Raw genomic sequence first — 12,482 nt, 5'->3', positions numbered from 1 at the left:
AAACCCCCCTCCTCCCGGCCCCCAACACTCCATTCGCTCCGCCAAATCCACCCTCCCCGCCGCACCGATACGCCGGTGTCGTGGTTCATTGAGGGGACGCGCGGCGATCCTCTCGCTCCCATAGTACATTCTCGTAGACTGTCGTCCTCCAGCCGCGCCGCCAGCGCTGGCGATGTTGTTGTGGAGACACACGGCAGTCAGCTTCTCCCATGGTACGTGCATTCTATACTGAGGCCCAGTGCATGTCGGAGTAGTGTTGAATGTTAGCTCATAAACGTTGTTAATCTCACTGCTTGCCGAAATAGTTTACAGGCAATATTCTCTGCTTAAGAAACTTCCTTGCCCTGTTCTGCACTCAATCTGCTTTTCTGAGATGCCATGCCACGCCCGATTAGTTGCTAAAATATCCTATTATATATTAGGACCATGTATGTATTGTGAAGTAGATTGCCATGGTCTAGTAGCCAATCTGTTAGGTGAAATAGCTCTACATCGTTTTATACTCAATCTTTGTTGCTAAGATGGCCTTAGATGGTTGTGTGCTTGGCCTCATTGATTGCTGAAATAGCCTGCCATAATTTAGCACTCAATCTGTTTGTTGAATTGCTTTACATATATTATAAAGTCCAAATATCTTGCCATATCTTTAGACATCGACCTAGGTTTTTTTCTGGACTTTCTAAAAAATATGCTTTTACTGTAATATCTAGTAGAAAAACTAATTTGTATGTCTAACAGATGGACAGGACTTGGATAACTTCTGCTTGAAGATTCTCCCCTACATATGTCGAGGGGTTGAAAACTTCATGAACTTTATCAGGCTGAGTACGGTGGTCCGAAATCAGATGTGCTCTGCCCATGTAGCAATTGTATGAATTCAGTGTCAAGACCCCAGTCAATTTTGCAAAATCATCTACACTTGTATGGGATGTCAGTCACATATACTAGGTGGGTTCATCATGGTGAACTTGTGAACGTCAATGTTACTATCTATGTGGAAGCAGCAGATCACCATCTTGATCTGCCTGATGCTCAGGTGGAAGAGGAGGAGGAGGTGGCGGCGGTGGAGCCAGTGAGTTTGACCAACATTGAAACAATGCTACGAAATGCTCGCACATTTCGTGAAATTTCACCCGCACAAGAAAAATAGTGGGCCCGCATGTTGGAACAATGCAACATGGCAGTCACCCCTGGAAATAAGCTGTCAGTATTCTCAGCTATGGTCACCATTCTTCGGGTGAAGACATCTGAGCGGATGACCAACAAATCATTCGATGCAATGTTGGCTGCTTTCCGCAAATCTTACCTAGATGTGTCTGAGCTGCCACACACCTACAGTAAAATGAAGAATTTCCTTCGTGTAGTAGGAATTGGATATGATATGATCCATGTTTGTAAGAATAACTATGTTCTGTTCTGGAAGGATTATGCCAACTTAAGTGAATGCCCAAAATGCAAATCATCAAGATGGAAAGATGGCTATGTTGTGAACATGATTCCTCATAATGTTCTGAGACATTTTCCAATTATACAAAGATTGCAGAGGTTGTTTCATGATGCTGAAATAAGAGAGGATGTATTATGGCATTCTAGGAATCAGGAGTACAGAGATCAGAATGTAATGAGCCATCCATCTCATGGTAGTGATTGGATATGCTTCAAACAGAAACATAAAAAGTTTGTTGCTGAGCCAAGAAGCATTAGACTTGGCTTAGCTACAGATGGATTCAACCCATTTGGCCACCAGAGCGCCACATATAGCATGTCGCCGGTGCTTGTTATCCCTTACAACATGCCACCAAATGTCTGCACCAAAGAGTCAAACTACATGATGGCCTTGCTCATCCCAGGTCCAAAAAGTCCTGGAAAGGATTTTGATTTATTCATGGAGCCTCTTGTGGAGGAACTTCAACAGCTATGGAGGGGTGTTCTCACTCGAGACCTATATAGCAGCCCACCGGCTGATTTCTTTCTCTGTGCTGTTATAATTTGGTGTATCCATGATTATCTAGCTTTGGGCACTATGTCAGGGTGAAGGACACTTGGTTATAATGCATGTATTCGCTGTGACAAGAGTCCACTATCATACGCAATACTTAGCAAGATCTATTACATTGGACACTGTCGTTTCCTTGCCAAGGACAAGCCGTGTCCTACAAAATATCGAAGACATGTGTTCGCTGCAAAACATGAAAATCGTGATGCGCCAAAGAGGCTCACCGGCATTGAGTTGTAAGTGGAATTAGAGAAGGTCAGGCATATTACACAAGGAGACCATCCTGATAATGGTAGCGGGAAAAGGAAGCATGGCAGGGTAGAAGAGAGATTATTATTTACCCGTAGGTCCACTTTGTGCATATTCTATTCCACCTATAGTGATATATCCATGGCTCATGCTCATGTATTGCGTGAAAGTTGAAAAAGTTTGAGAACATAAAAAGTATGAAACAATTGCTTGGCTTGTCATTGGGGTTGTGCATGATTTAATACTTTGTGTGATGAGGATGGATCATAGCCAGACTATATGATTTTGTAGGCACAACTTTCTTTGGCCATGTTATTTTGAGAAGACATGACTGCTCTATTAGTATGCTTGAAGTATTATTATTTTTATGTCAATATTAAAATTTTGTTTTGAATCTTATAGATCTGAACATTCATGCCACAATAAAGAAAATTACAGGGATAAATATGTTAGATAGCATTCCACATCAAAAAATTTATTTTTATCATTTACCTACTCAAGGATGAGCAGGAATTAAGCTTGGGGATGCTTGATACATCTCCAACATATCTATAATTTTTTATTGTTCCATGCTATTATATTATCTGTTTTGGATGTTTTATATGCATTAATTTGCTATTTTATATTATTTTTGGGACTAACCTATTAATCTAGAGCCCAGTGCCAGTTCCTATTTTTTTCCTTGTTTTTGAGTTTCGCAGAAAAGGAATATCAAACGAAGTCCAAACGGAATAAAACTTTCGTGATGATTTTTCTTGGACCAGAAGACACCTACGAGACTTGGAGTTGAAGTCAGAAGACCCAAGAGGCGGTGGCAAGCCGCAGGGGCGCGCCCCCTGGCTTGTGGACCCCTCGGGTATCCACCGACCTACTTCTTCGTCCTATATATTCACATATATTCCAAAACCCTCAGAACAAGCCACGAAAATACTTTTCCACCGCAGCAACCTTCTGTTCCCGTGAAATCCCATCTTGGGGCCTTTTCTGGTAATCTGCTGGAGGGGGATGCGATCACGGAGGGCAACTACATCAACCCTATTGCCCTTCCAATGAAGAGTGAGTAGTTTACCTCAGACCTACGGGTCCATAGCTAGTAGCTAGATGGCTTCTTCTCTCTCTTTGATTCTCAATACCATGTTCCCCTCGATGGTCTTGGAGATCTATCCGATGTAATCTTCTTTTGTGGTGTGTTTTTCAAGATCCGACGAATTGTGGATTCATGATCAGATTATCTATGAATATTATTTGAATCTCCTCTGAATTCTTATATGCATGATTTGATATCTTTGTATTTCTCTTCGAATTATCGGGTTGGTTTGGTCAACTAGATTGTACTTCTTGTAATGGGAGAGGTGCTTAGTTTTGGGTACAATCTTGCGGTGTCCTCACCTAGTGACATACTAGGGGTAGCGAGGCACGTATTGTATTGTTGCCATCAAGGATAAAAAGATGGGGTTTTCATCATATTACTTGAGTTTATTCCTCTACATCATGTCATCTTACTTAAGGCGTTACTCCGTTCTTTATGAACTTAATACTCTAGATGCATGTTGGATAGCGGTCGATGTGTGGAGTATTAGTAGTAGATGCAAAATCGTTTCGATCTACTTGACACGGACGTGATGCCTATATACATAATCATTGCCTTGTACATCGTCATAACTTTGCGCTTTTCTATCAATTTCTCAATAGTAACTTGTTCACCCACCATATTATTTGCCTTCAAGAGAGAAGCCTCTAGTGAAACCTATGACCCCCGGGTCTATTTTCCATCATATTTGCTTTCCGATCTACTATTTTGCAATCTTTTATTTTCAGATCTATAACCAAAAAACCTAAAAATATTTAGTTACCTTTTATTTTACCTATCTCTATCAGATGTCACCTTTGCAATTGACCGTGAGGGGATTGACAACCCGTTTATCACGTTGGGTGCAAGTGTTTGATAATTTGTGCAGGTGCATAGGTTGGGGACTTGCATGTACCTCCTACTGGATTGATACCTTGGTTCTCTAACTGAGGGAAATACTTATCTCTACTTTGTTGCATCACCCTTTCCTCTTCAAGGGAAAAACCAACGCAAGCTCAAGAAATAGCACCACTCCCTTTGCAGTAGAAGCACTCAGTTTCAGGCTTGGGTCTAGCTTTGGGCTCCTTCCCAGGATTGGCAACTTGCTTGCCATTCTTCTTGAAGTTCCCTTTCTCTCCCTTGCCCTTTTTCTTGAAACTACTGGTCTTGTTAACCATCAACACTAAAGGAAATATGCCCTAGAGGCAATAATAAAGTTATTATTTATTTCCTTATATCATGATAAATGTTGATTATTCATGCTAGAATTGTATTATCCGGAAACTTAGTACATGTGTGAATACATAGACAAAACAAAGTGTCCCTAGTATGCCTCTACTTGACTAGCTCGTTAATCAAAGATGGTTATGTTTCCTAACCATAGACATGTTTTGTCATTTGATGAACGGGATCACATCATTAGGAGAATGATGTGATGGACAAGACCCATCCGTTAGCTTAGCATTATGATCGTTACAGTTTGATTGCTATTGCTTTCTTCATGACTTATACATGTTCCTTAGACTATGAGATTATGCAACTCCCGAATACCAGAGGAACACCTTGTGTGCTATAAAACGTCACAATGTAACTGAGTGATTATAAAGATTCTCTACAGATGTCTCCAAAGGTGTTTGTTGGGTTGGCATAGATCGATATTAGGATTTGTCACTCTGTGTATCGGAGAGGTATCTTTGGGCCCTCTCGGTAATGCTCATCACTATAACCTTGCAAGCAATGTGACTAATGAGTTATTTGTGGGTTGAAGCATTACGGAATGAGTAAAGAGACTTTCTAGTAACGATATTGCACAAGGTATGATGATACCGACAACCGAATCTCGGGCAAGTAACATACCGATGACAAAGGGAACAATGTATGTTGTTATGCGGTTTGACCGATAAAGATATTCGTAGAATATGTAGGAGCCAATATGAGCATCCAGGTTCCGCTATCGGTTATTGATCGTAGATATGTCTCGCTCATGTCTACATAGTTCTCGAACCCGTAGGGTCCGCATGCTTAACATTCGATGACGATATGTATTATGAGTTATGTGTTTTTGATGACCGAAGTTTGTTCGGAGTCCCGGATGAGATCACGGACGTAATGAGGAATGTCAAAATGGTCGAAACATAAAGATTGATATATTGGAAGGCTACATTCGGACACCAGAATGGTTCAGGTCATTTCGGATAAGTTGCGGAGTACCGAGGGTTACCGAAACCCCCTCCGGGAAGTTATTGGGCCTCATGGGCCTTAGTGGAGACGAGAGAGGGCTGGCCAGGAGGTGGGGCGCGCCCCCCTTGCCCCAATCCAAATTGGACAAGGGGAGGGGTGGCACCCCTGCTATGTCTTAAGCTTGCGTTGGTTTTCCTTGAAGAGGAAAGGGTGATGCAGCAATAGTAGCGTAAGTATTTCCCTCAGTTTTTGAGAACCAAGGTATCAATCCAGTAGGAGGCTCCTCAAAAGTCCCACGCACCTACACAAACAAACAAAGAACTCGCAACCAACGCAATAAAGGGGTTGTCAATACCTTCACGACCACTTGCGAAAGTGAGATCTAATAGAGATAGTATGATAAGATAAATATATTTTTGGTATTTTATAATATAGATGCAAAAAGTAAAGATGCAAATAAAAGTAGATTGGAAGCAAATATGATAAGAGATAGACCATGGGGCCATAGGTTTCACTAGTGGCTTCTCTCAAGATAGCATAAGTATTACGGTGGGTGAACAAATTACTGTCGAGCAATTGATATAAAAGCGAATAATTATGAGATTATCTAGGCATAATCATGTATATAGGCATCACGTCTGCAACAAGTAGACCGACTCCTTCCTGCATCTACTACTATTACTCCACACATGGACCGACTCCTGCCTGCATCTAGAGTATTAAGTTCATAAGAACAGAGTAACGCATTAAGCAAGATGACATGATGTAGAGGGATAAACTCAAGCAATATGATATAAACCCCATCTTGTTATCCTCGATGGCAATAATACAATACGTGCCTTGCAACACTTTCTGTCACTGGGTAAGGACACCGCAAGATTGAATCCAAAGCTAAGCACTTCTCCAATGGCAAGAAAGATCAATCTAGTAGGCCAAACCAAACTGATAGTTCGAAGAGACTTGCAAAGATAACTCAATCATACATAAAAGAATTCAGAGAAGATTCAAATATTATTCATAGATAAACTTGATCATAAACCCACAATTCATTGGATCTCGACAAACACACCGCAAAAAGAGTTTACATCGAATAGATCTCCACAAGAGAGGGGGAGAACATTGTATTGAGATCCAAAAAGAGAGAATAAGCCATCTAGCTAATAACTATGGACCCGTAGGTCTGTGCTAAACTACTCACAACTCATCGGAGGGGCAAGGATGATGATGTAGAAGCCCTCCATGGTCGATTCCCCCTCCGATAGAGTGCCGGCGAAGGCTCCAAGATGAGATCTCGCGGATACAGAAGGTTACGGCGGTGGAAATTGTGTTTCGGGTTCTCCCTGGATGTTTTCGGGTACGTAGGCTTATATAGGAGGAAGAAGTACGTCGGTGGACGCCCGAGGGGCCGACGAGACAGGGGCGCGCCCTATAGGGGGGGGGGTGCCCTCCTATCTCGTGGAGGCATCAGCTGCTTCTTGACTTGCACTCCAAGTCCTCTAGATCACGTTCGTTCCAAAAATCACGCTCCCGAAGGTTTCATTCTGTTTGGACTCTGTTTGACATTTCTTTTTTTCGAAATACTGAAATAGGCAAAAAAACAGCAATACGGGTTGGGCCTCCGGTTAGTAGGTTAGTCCCAAAAATGATATAAATGTGTAAAATAAAGCCCATAAACATCCAAAAGGGGTAATATAATAGCATGGAACAATCAAAAATTATAGATACGTTGGAGACGTATCAAGCATCCCCAAGCTTAATTCCTGCTCGTCCTCGAGTAGGTAAATGATAAAAAGAGAATTTTTGATGTGGAATGCTACCTAGCATAATTCATAATGTAATTTTCTTTATTGTGGCATGAATGTTCAGATCCAGATGATTCAAAATAAAAGTTCATATTGATAAAATAAATAGTAACACTTGAAACATACTAATCAAAGTAATCATGTCTTCTCAAAATAACATGGCAAAAGAAAGTTCAACCCTACAAAATCATATAGTTAGGCTATGCTTCATTTTTGTCACACAATGATGTTCCCAACTTCTATACCCCCGATGACAAGCCAAGCAATTGTTTCATACTTAAATAATCTCAAAGTTTTTCAACCTTCACGCAATACATGAGCGTGAGCCATGGATATAGTACTATGGGTGGAATAGAATATGATGATGGGGATTGTGTGGAGAAGACAAAAAAGGAGAAAGTCTCACATTGACGAGGATAATCAATGGGCTATGGAGATGCCCATCAATTGATGTCAACATGAGGAGTAGGGATTGTCATGCAATGGATGCACTAGAGCTATAAATGAATGCTCAACAAAAGAAAACTAGTGGGTGTGCATCCAACTTGCTTGCTCACGAAGACCTAGGGCATTTGAGGAAGCCCATCGTAGGAATATACAAGCCAAGTTCTATAATGAAAAATTCCCAGTAGTATGAAAAAGACAACTTATGAGACTCACTATATGAAGAACATGGTGCTACTTTGAAGCACAATATATGAGACTCACTACATGAAGAACAAGGTGCTACTTTGAAGCACAAGTGTGGAAAAACAGATAGTAACATTGCCCTTTTTATTATTTTTTTATTTTTTTTATTTTTTTCTTTTTTTCTTTTGGGCCTTTCTTTTTTTTTGGCCTTTCTTCTTTCTTTTTTTCTTTTTTTTTCTTTGGGCAATGCTCTAATAATGATGATCATCACACTTTCATTGATTACAATATACGAATTACAACTCGAAACTAGAACAAGATATGACTCTATATGAATGCCTCCGGCGGTGTACCGGGATGGTGCAATGAATCAAGAGTGACATGTATGAAAATTAATGCATGGTGGCTTTGCCACAAATACGATGTCGACTACATGATCATGCAATGGCAATATGACAAAAGTAAAGTATGTCATGATGAAGAACGAAACCGTGGAAAGTTGCTTGGCAATATATCTCGGAATGGCTATGGAAATGCCATAATAGGTAGGTATGGTGGCTGTTTTGAGGAATATATAAGGAGGTTTATGTGTGATAGAGCGTATCGTATCACGGGGTTTGGATGCACCGGTGAAGTTTGCACCAACTCTCAAGGTGAGAAAGGGCAATGCACGGTACCGAAGAGGCTAGCAATGGCGGAAAGGTAAAAGCGCGTATGATCCATGGACTCAACATTAGTCAAAAGAACTCATATACTTATTGCAAAAATTTAGAAGTCATCAAAAATCAAGTACTATGCGCATGCTCCTAGGGGGGATAGATTGGTAGGAAAATACCATCGCTCGTCCCCAACCGCCACTCATAAGGATGCACAAGCCAGGTACACTTCATGTTTCAAATTTGTTACACAACTTTAACCATACGTGCGTGCTACGGGACTTGCTAACTTCAACACAAGCATTCTTTAAATTCATAATCACCCAACTAGCATGACTTTAATATCACTACCTCCATATCTCAAAACAATTATCAAGTATCAAATTGATCATAGCATCCAATTCACTTCCTATGATAGTTTTTATTATACCCAACTTGGATGCCGACCATTCTAGGACGAATTTTATAAACATAGCAAATACCATGCTGTTATAAAAGACTCTCAAAAAGATATAAGTGAAGCATGAGATACTAGCAATTTCTTCAAAATTAAGTCACCACCGTGCTCTAAAAAATATAAGTGAAGCACTAGAGCAAAAACTATCAAGCTCAAAAGATATAAGTGAAGCACATAGAGTATTCTAGCAAATTCTAATCAAATAGGATTCTCCCAAAAGGTGTGTACAGCAAGGATGATTGTGGTAAACTAAAAATCAAAGACTAATATAATACACGACGCTCCAAGCAAAACACATATCATGTGGCGAATAAAAATATAGCTCCAAGTAAAGTTACCAATGAACGAAGACGAAAGAGGCGATGCCTTCCCGGGGCATCCCCAAGATTAGGATTTTGTATATCCTTGAATATCTTGGGGTGCCTTGGGCATCCCAAATCTTAGGCTCTTGCCACTCCTTATTCCATAGTCCATAAAAGCTTTACCCAAAACTTGAAAACTTCACAACACAAAACTCAACAGGAATCTTATAAGCTCCATTAGTGAAAGAAAACAAAACCACCACATAAGGTACTATAATGAACTCATTATTTATTTATTTTGGTGTTAAACCTACTGTACTCCAACTTCTCTGTGGTTTATAAACTATTTTACTAGCCATAGATGCATCAAAATAAGCAAACAACACACGTAAAACAGAATCTGTCAAAAACAGAACAGTCTATAGCAATCTGTAACTAACGCAAACTTCTGGAACTCTAACAATCCTACCAAAATAGGAAGTCCTGGACAATTTGTTTGTTGATCACCAGCAAAAAGAATCAACATAAAATCACGTTCTTGTAAATTAACAAAATTATTTTCGTGCGTGCAAAGTTTCAGTTTTTCAGCAGAATCTAATCAACTATCATCATAGGTTATCCTATAGGTTCTACTTGGCACAAACACTAATTAAAAGATAAAAACACATCTAAACAGAAAGTATATGCAAGATTTATTACTAAACAGGATTAAAAACAAAAAACACAAAGAAAATTGGGTTGCCTCCCAACTAGCGCTATTGTTTAACGCCCTAGCTAGGCATAAAAGCGAAGATAGATCTAATGAGTGCCATCTTTGGCACTAAGTTCATCAATAGAGTGCTTGTGATCTCTAGGGATTTCTCCCCTTTTAGCAATGGCTAAACCTTTAGGAAAAAATTCAAGAAATTCATTGGTAGCAAAAGGTTCCTTGACGATAGAGAGACAATTGGGATGAACACTTATGGATTTGAGATCCGCGTCTCCCTTACTAGAAGATTCACCCTTATTTTTAGGAACATAAATAAACTTGGCAGTTTTTAGTAGGGAGTTTTGGAGTGTTTTTCATGGAGGAAAACGCGGAACCTAAGTTTGTAATGATATCCTCAAGTTTACCGATTCTAGCAGAGTCTAGATCTATTTTTTCATTGACTATAGGTTCTTTTTCTTTAAGATTTTTCAAAGTAACTCCAACCCTAGATCCATATTGGGTAATGTGATTATGAATATTTTTATCCAAATTTTCAATCAACTCAACAATGGCAATTTTATTTTCAATAATCTCAAGCCGTTGCATAACGTGTTCCAAAGTTAAAACAGTTCCATTGATCAAAAGAGGTGGTGGGCCAAACAAATCTAACATAGCATTATAAGCATCAAACGTATGGCTACTCATGAAATCACCTCCGGTAGCAATATCAAGAACACATCTATTCCAAGGAGTGATGCCTACATAAAAATTGCGGAGAAGAACGGAAGTACAAAGCTTCCTAGCAGATTTATATTGGGCATTGCAAATTCTATGCCAAGCATCTTTTAAATTTTCTCCCTCCCTTTGCTTAAAATTGAGAATTTCCTATTCGGGAGTAATAATAAGGATAGGAGTACTAGCCATGACGACGAGGTAAATGAACTAGCACACGAGCAAATGGAAAAAGGAAAGCGAAAGAGAGAGAGAGAGAGAGAGAGAGAGAGAGAGAGAGAGAGTGAGAGAGAGAGAGAGAGAGATTGGGAAAGAGTGGGCGAATAAAACGACAAGGGTGAAGTGGGGGAGGGGAAAATGAGAGGCAAATGGCAAATAATGTAAATGCGAGGGAGATGGGTTTGGGATGGGTACTTGGTATGTCTTGACTTGAGTGAAGACCTCCCCGGCAATGGTGCCAGAAATCCTTCTTGCTACATCTTGAGCTTGCGTTGGTTTTCCTTGAAGAGGAAAGGGTGATGCAGCAATAGTAGCGTAAGTATTTCCCTCAGTTTTTGAGAACCATGGTATCAATCCAGTAGGAGGCTCCTCAAAAGTCCCACGCACCTACACGAACAAACAAAGAACTCACAACCAACGCAATAAAGGGGTTGTCAATCCCTTCACGGCCACTTGCGAAAGTGAGATCTAATAGAGATAGTATGACAAGATAAATATATTTTTGGTATTTTATAATATAGATGCAAAAAGTAAAGATGCAAATAAAAGTAGATTTGAAGAAAATATGATAAGAGATAGACCCTGGGGCCATAGGTTTCACTAGTGGATTCTCTCAAGATAGCATAAGTATTACGGTGGGTGAACAAATTACTGTCGAGCAATTGATAGAAAAGTGAATAATTATGAGATTATCTAGTCATGATCATGTATATAGGCATCACGTCCGCAACAAGTAGACCGACTCCTTCCTGCATCTACTACTATTACTCCACACATGGACCGACTCCTGCCTGCATCTAGAGTATTAAGTTCATAAGAACAGAGTAACGCATTAAGCAAGATGACATGATGTAGAGGGATAAACTCAAGCAATATGATATAAACCCCATCTTGTTATCCTCGATGGCAATAATACAATACGTGCCTTGCAACACTTTCTGTCACTGGGTAAGGACACCGCAAGATTGAACCCAAAGCTAAGCACTTCTCCAATGGCAAGAAAGATCAATCTAGTAGGCCAAACCAAACTGATAGTTCGAAGAGACTTGCAAAGATAACTCAATCATACATAAAAGAATTCAGAGAAGATTCAAATATTATTCACAGATAAACTTGATCATAAACCCACAATTCATTGGATCTCGACAAACACACCGCAAAAAGAGTTTACATCGAATAGATCTCCACAAGAGAGGGGGAGAACATTGTATTGAGATCCAAAAAGAGAGAATAAGCCATCTAGCTAGTAACTATGGACCCGTAGGTCTGTGCTAAACTACTCACAACTCATCGGAGGGGCAAGGATGATGATGTAGAAGCCCTCCATGGTCGATTCCCCCTCCGATAGAGTGCCGGCGAAGGCTCCAAGATGAGATCTCGCGGATACAGAAGGTTACGGCGGTGGAAATTGTGTTTCGGGTGCTCCCTGGATGTTTTCGGGTACGTAGGCTTATATAGGAGGAAGAAGTACGTCGGTGGACGCCCGAGGGGCCGACGAGAC

The sequence above is a fragment of the Triticum dicoccoides genome, chromosome 7B (assembly GCF_002162155.2).
Source record: "Triticum dicoccoides isolate Atlit2015 ecotype Zavitan chromosome 7B, WEW_v2.0, whole genome shotgun sequence".
NCBI lineage: Eukaryota > Viridiplantae > Streptophyta > Magnoliopsida > Poales > Poaceae > Triticum > Triticum dicoccoides.
This window is presented reverse-complemented; position numbering follows the sequence as displayed.